Source organism: Penaeus chinensis, chromosome 7, assembly GCF_019202785.1.
Source record: "Penaeus chinensis breed Huanghai No. 1 chromosome 7, ASM1920278v2, whole genome shotgun sequence".
In the NCBI taxonomy this organism is placed as follows: domain Eukaryota; kingdom Metazoa; phylum Arthropoda; class Malacostraca; order Decapoda; family Penaeidae; genus Penaeus; species Penaeus chinensis.
The window spans coordinates 4,476,354-4,483,531 of NC_061825.1; positions in this window are offsets into that span (position 1 = coordinate 4,476,354).

Consider the following 7,178-nt stretch of genomic DNA (forward strand, 5'->3'; position numbering starts at 1 on the left):
TTCTGTCTTTCTGTCTTTCTACCTCAGTCTCTCTGGGCTCTCTGTTTTCTCGGGCTCTCTGTCTCTCTGTCTCTCGTTCTCTGTCTCTCTGTCTCTCTGTCTCTCTGTCTCCTATTCTCTGTCTTCTCTCTCTCTGTTCTCCTGTCTCTCTGTCTTCTGTTTTCTGTCCTCTGTCTCTCTGTCTCTCTGTCTCTCTGTTTCTCTGTCTCTCTTTCTTCTCTCTCTCTCTCTCTCTCTCTCTCTATCTCACACAAAACACACACGACACAAAACACAGCCCCACAGACACAGAAATAGAAAAATAGAATAGTATAGCCATAGGACTAGGATGGGACTTTGACATGGGACTTAGACATAGACATGCCCTGAATAGACATAGGACTTTAGAATAGCCATAGACATAGACATAAAATTACACAACCATACACATACACATACACATACACAAACATAGAATAAAATGACATAGACATGACAAAAGACATAGCATAGACATGGGACATAGAAGGACATGGGACATTAGACCAGACACAGACAAAAGACACAGAAAACAAAAAACACACATATCCCATACACAAACCTTCACACAACACACACACCCACCACACACACACAACCACACCACACACACAACACACACACAACAACACCAACAAACAACACACACACTACACCCCCAAATATATATATATAATATATATATATATATATATTTTATATATATATAAGATACTTGTGTGTTTGTGTGTTTGTGTGTGTGTGTGTGCATTATATTTTTATATATATATATATTTTTATATATATATATTTATATTTTTTATATTATTATAAATATACACGTATATATAGTATTTAGTATATATTTATTTTATATATATATATATATATATATATATTTATATATATACAAACAAACTTTTATTGTGTGTGTGGTTTTTAAACATACATACATGGGTAGATTTGATATATACTAGTTAGACAGTATTTTTCAAAAAACATATTATCTTTCTTCTTACTATCTATATCTTTATCTCTACATCTATATGCATATACATATATTGATAGATGTACAGAAGTAGATTTTAGACCATAACACTTTTGTAATTTTCCCCCCCCCCCCCCCCCTTCCCAGCACCCCACCCCGCCCCCTTTCCCAGCACAAAAGGACGCAGCCCACACCGCCCCCGTATTTTCCCCCACACCCTCCCCCCCCCTCCCACACACCCCCCCCCCCCCCCCCATCCAGCCCGTTTTAACGGAAGCAACAAAACAACTTGAAGTATTTTCTTTGAATGAAATAAACAAGAGTTTTACGGGTCTTTTTTGTATGTGTGTGAGGTGTGTAGGTGTGACTGAGGCGGAGAGACGGTTTGTATGAGTGATGTGTGTGGGGTGGGGGGGGTAGAGGGGGATGTGTTTGGGGAAGAGGGAGGAGGGAGAGAAAAAGGAGAGGGGAGTGAAGGGGAGGAGGAGAGGAAGAGAGATGCGAGAGGAGTGGGAAAAGAGACTGGGGAGAGAGAAAAGAGAAAAGAGAGGAGTGAGAGTGGGGGGTGTGGGGTATGAAAGTGTGTTATGTATGTATGTATGTATGTATGCTAATGTATTATTTATGCATGATTATGTTGTTTTGTGGGGTTATATATGTATGAAAGTTTTGGGTGTGTGTGTGTGTGTGTGTGTGTGGGGTGTGTGTGGTGTGTGGTGTGTGTGTGTGGGTTGGTTGTGTATGAAATGTATGTATGCATATATACATATATATGTATGTATGTTTTATGTATGTATGTATGTATGTAGGTGTGACCGAGCACGCACACGGGATCTCCGGCGTGGGGCCCCAGACCCAAAATTTCCCTCTTAGGAAAGCCTCTTTCCCCCTCAGACTCGCTTCTCGAAGACTCCTTCAAGATGCCCTTCGAAGACTTTCAGATTCGCGAAGGAAAAAAATATTTTTAGGAATTGGAAAAAAGAAGAAAGAAAGAAAGAAAGAAAGAGAGGAAATGTGATGGTGAGAGGAGGGTAGGAGGGAAGGAGGGAGGGGGAGGGGGAGGGGTAGGAGGAGAGGGGAAGGGAAGGGAAGGGGGGGGAAGAAGGGGAGATGGGAGGAGGGGAGGGGAAGGAAGGGGAGAGGGGGAAAGGAAGGGAGGGGGAGGGGGAGAGGTAGGGAGGGGAAGAGGGAAAGGGGGAGGGGTGGAGGGGAAAGGGGAAAAAGGAAGGAAGGAGGAGGGGGAGGGAGAAAGGAAGGTGGAAGAGGACGGGGGAGGAGAGAGAGAATGGAGGAGGGGAGGATGAGAGGCAAGGGGGTAGGGTAAAGGAAAGAGAGATGGAGAATAATGAGGAAGGGCGGAGAAAGACGGAGAAATAAGGGAAAGAGAGAAGAACGAGAGAAGGCAGGGTTAAGAAAAGGTAAGAGCGGAATGAAGAGAAGTGAGAAAGAGAGAAGGGATAAGCAAGGAGGAGAGGAAGGAAGAGGAAAAGACGAATATGCGAAAGAGATGGGAGAAAGGGGCGAAAGAGGGAAAGCAAACGAGAGAAGAAGAAGAAGAAGAAGAAGAAGAAGAAGAAGAGGAAGAAGAGGAAGAAGAAAAAGAAGAAGAAGAAGAGGGGCGAAAGAGGATATAATGAAAATGAAAAAAAAAGGAGAATAAAAGAAAAACAAAAAAAGCGGTAAGAAAATGAGGAAGCGAAACACAGCCAATAAAGACAGGCATGGAATAAAGAAAGTGAAGACCCACAGATTACAAGAACCATTACGCCCGTCTATTACGCCCACGTCCCATACAGAAAACCGAGGTGATCACGCCGGGAAATAAATGAGGGGATGGGAAGAGGGGGGGGGGAATGGAGGAAGAGGGAGGGGGGGGAGTTGAAAGAATGGAATGGGGGGGAAGAGGAAAAAAAAAAAAAAAATAAAAAAAAAAAAAATTAAAAAAAAAATAAAAAAAAAAAAAGGAATGGGGGGGGGGGAGGGGGGAAAAGGGGGAAAAAGGGAGGGGGGAAAAGTGGAAAGAGGGGGATGGAAGGGAAGGGAAAGGGACATAGGGAAGGGGGGGGGAAAAGGGGGGAGGGGGGGAAAGAGGAAGGGGGGGGGGAGAGGAGGGGAAGGGAGGAAGGAATAAGGAATGGAAGGAGGAGGGAAGAGAAAGAAGAGAAGGAGAAGAGAGAAGAGGGAGGAGGGAAAGGGAGGAAGGAATATAGAAAAAAGAGGGGAGAGGAGGAGAGAGGGAAGGAGGAGGACTAAAGAATGAAGAGGGAGGGAAAGAGGAAGAGGAGGGGGGAAGGGAGAGAGAATCCCGAAATCTTTTCAACGCGCGAAAATGAGAGAAGAAGAATTGATAAAAGGGAGATGAGAGATGAAGGACGTCGATCAAAGGAGAGATATAATGGATTTTACAGACAAAACTTACATATATCCGTTCCATAAAGCAGGTTTACAATACTAAAAGAAACACATATCAACATACACGAATACGTACGTACGTACATACATACATACATACATACATACATATATACGTACATAAAAGCATATTCATATTTACAATACATAATGCCCCACTTAAACTTTCATAATAATACCTAATCCTACATACATACTCAAAACATTACATTCTTAAACAAAATTTTTTTTTAAAAAAAACCCATACAATAAACATACAAAATTTTATCATAATGAAGATAAGACTTCCTTCCTTCATACATACATACATACATACCGACAGACAGACAGACAGATAAGTAGTTAGAGATAGACAAGAGAAAATGCGAAGGAGAAACTCAATTAAAGGGATTGCCAGACAGACAGACAGACAAACGAGACAAAGACATAAGACAGAAGGACACAATTAGAGATATTTTCAGATGAAAACACGCACAAACAAAAAAACAGACAAACGCACGGCAATCCAAAGAAAGACAGACAGTGACAAAAAAAAAGATAAAAGACAGATAGACTGACAAACAGACAAACGCACGGCAATCCAAAGAAAGACAGACAGTGACAAAAAAAAATATAAAAGACAGAAAGACTGACAAACAGACAGAGATAGACAGGCACGAGCCGGAGAGGGCACGACGCCCCCCCCCCCTCCGAGAGAGCCGACCCCCCCCCTTCCCCCTCAACGCCCCTTGGGAATCTGACTGAAATCCGTAAGTCACGCGCAAAAAAAACGCCTTAAATGGGCTTTTGGAAAGAATCTTCGAGAAGGTCTAAATTTTTTCTTTCTTTGGACGTTTCTTTTTTTCTTTCCCTCTTTCATTCTCTCTCTCTCTCTTTCTTTTTTTTTTTTTTTTTTAATTCTTTTTGTCTTTTTTGCGTGCTTCGTCTAACTTGAAGGATATAATATAAAGAGGTTTCGGTGAGTGAAGTTTAAATGCACGATCTTTTTTTTTTCTTTTTTTTTTCCCCCTCTTCTTATATATATATATATTTTCCTTTTTTTCTTTTTCTGATCTTTACTTATATTTCAATTATCATTCTCCTGTGTTTTTTGTTTCTGGTAAAACGTATAACTAGATTTTTTTTTTTCCATATTGCAAAGAAAATGAATAATATCTGTTGAACAAGAATTAATAATCGAATAAACATACAAACATATAAAACAAAAACAAACAACCAAACGGACAAACAAACGCACCAACCACGAGATTTATGGAAAAATTAATAAATTAAAGGCCATTAAAAAAAAAAAAAAAAAAATCTCGTGTGTTCTGGCTTAAGATAAAGTCTTAAAGAACGTCTTTCTCGCGTCGATGGTCGGCTAACTGAGTCATTAAGGCATTGTGTGATTGTGGGAGAGAGGGAGAGGAGTGAGGAGAGAGAGGAGAGAGAGAGAGAAGGGAGAGAGAGAGAGAGAGAGGGGGAGAGAGGAGAGAGCAGAGAGGGAGAGAGGAGGAGGGAGAGAGAGAGACACCCGAGAAGAGGAGGGGGGGGGGGAGGGCCCGACGGGCAGACAGACAGAAACAAGAGAGAGAAGAAAGAAAGAAAGCGACTGAGGAATGGAAAGCAAAAAAAAGAGAAAAAAAAAGTTTCCCAAGAGAGAGAGGTATTAAGAGAGAGATTAAAGACATGCGTTGTGTTTGTATGTGTGTGTTTGTAATTGGTGTGTGTGTGGGTAATTGTATAACAAACTTAGCTTCTCTCCGTTCATACTTTTTTCGTGTTGAAAAATGAAAAAAAAGAGCCCGACGAAAAGGAAACAAAAACACAGAACAAAAAATAAATAAAAATTAAAACGAAAGAAGTGATGACAAAAAAAAAAGGTAAAGAAAACTGCATTTCCTAAAACAGACAAACAAACAAATAAATAAATAAACAAATAGATAAAGAATAAGAAAATAAAAAAAAATAACAAAGAAACATAAAAGAAAACACGAAAGGAGTACAGAAAAGAAAATAAGTAATTAAAGTCTTAATAAGGTAAAGAGAATTGAAGAAAAGAAACGAAAGAGAGAGAGAAAAAAGAAAAGAAAGAGAGAGAGAAAAAAAGAAACGAAAGAGAAAGAGAGAAGAAAAAAGAAAAGAAAGAGAGAGAGATAAAAAAGAAAAGAAAGAGAGAGAGAAAAGCAAAAGAAAGAGAAAGAGAAAAAAAAAAGAGAGAGAGAAAAAAAGAAAAGAAAGAGAGAGAGAAAAAATGAAAAGAAAGAAAGAGAGAAAAAATGAAAAGAAAGAAAGAGAGAAAAAAAGAAAAGAAAGAGAGAGAAAGAAAAAAAGAAAAAAAGAAAGAGAGAAAAAAAAGATAAAACGGTGAGAACACTAAACGAGAAACAGCTTCCCACGTGGTAACGGTGACCTCCCACGCAGGTCATAGAGAGGAGGAGGAGGAGGAGGAGGAGGAGGAGGAGGAGGGGAGGGGGAGGGGAGGAGTGGTGAAGGGAAGAGCAAGGAATGAGGAAAAGGGGGAGGGGAAGAAGGAGGAAGAGGGGAAGAAGAAGGAAGAGGGGAGAAGAAGGAAAGATGGAAGAAAGGGAGAAGGAAGAAGGGGAGAAAGAGGAAAAATGGAAGAAGGGGAGAAGGAAGAGGGGGAGAAGGAGGAAGAATGGGAGAAAGGGAGAAGGAAGAGGGGGAGAAGGAGGGAGAAGGAAGAGGGGAAGAAGGGAGGAAAATGGAAGAAAAGAGAAGGAAGGGGGAGGGAGAGGAGAAGATGGACAGAAAGGGAGAAGGAAGGAAGGAAGGAGGAATAAAGGGAGAAGGAAGAGGGGAAGAAGAATGGGAGAAAAGGGGGGAAGGAAGAGTGGGAGGAGGAAGAATGGGAGAAAGGAAGAAGGAAGAGGGGGAGAAGGAGGAAGAATGGGAGAAAGGAAGAAGGAGGGAGAATGGGAGAAAGGGGGGAAGGAAAAGGGGGAGAAGGAGGAGGAAGGGGGATGAGGGAAGAAAGAGGAAGAGGAGGAGGAGGAGGAGGAAGGGGGGGTGAGGGAAGAAAGAGGAAGAGAAGGAGGAGGAGGAGGAGGAGAAAGAACGGAAGGATGAGGGAAGGAAGATTAGAAGAAAGATCGGGGGAATGGGGAAAATGAAGAGGAAGAGGAGGAGGAGGAAGAGGTGGAATGAGGTAAGGGAGAGGAGGAAGATCAGAAGAATGAAGGAAAAGAAGGAGGAGGAAGGATAAGGGAAGAGGAGGAATAGGGGAAGAGGGGGGATAGGGGAAGGGAGAGACGGAGAAACAGAGGAATAAAGGAAGAGGAGAACAGGGGAATGGAGGAAGAGGAGGAGAAGGAAAAACAGGTCACACGGATGAGGAGGAGGAAAGGGAAGAATCGGGAATGAAGGAGGAGGAGGAGGAGGAGGAGGAGGAGGAAAAATAGCGAATAAGAAAGAGGAGGAGGAGGAGGAGGAGGAGGAGGAGGAAAAATAGCGAATAAGAAAGAGGAGGAGGAGGAGGAAAAATAGGGAATGAAAGAATAGGAGGAGGAGGAAAATAGGAAAATGAAAGAAGAGAAAGAGGAGGAGGAGGTGGAAATGGAAGAACATAGGAATGAGGGAAGGAGAGGAAGAAGAGGAAGAGGAATAAGAATAGAAGAATGGATAAAGATAAAAGGAGGAAGAGGAAAAACAGTGAACGAAAGAAGACTAGGAAGATGAAGGAAGTGGAATGGGGAAAGAAGAGGAGGATAAGCACGAGAACAGAGGAAGAGGAAGAGTGAACGAAGAGAAACAGAGAAGGAAGAAGAGGAGGAGGAAGAAA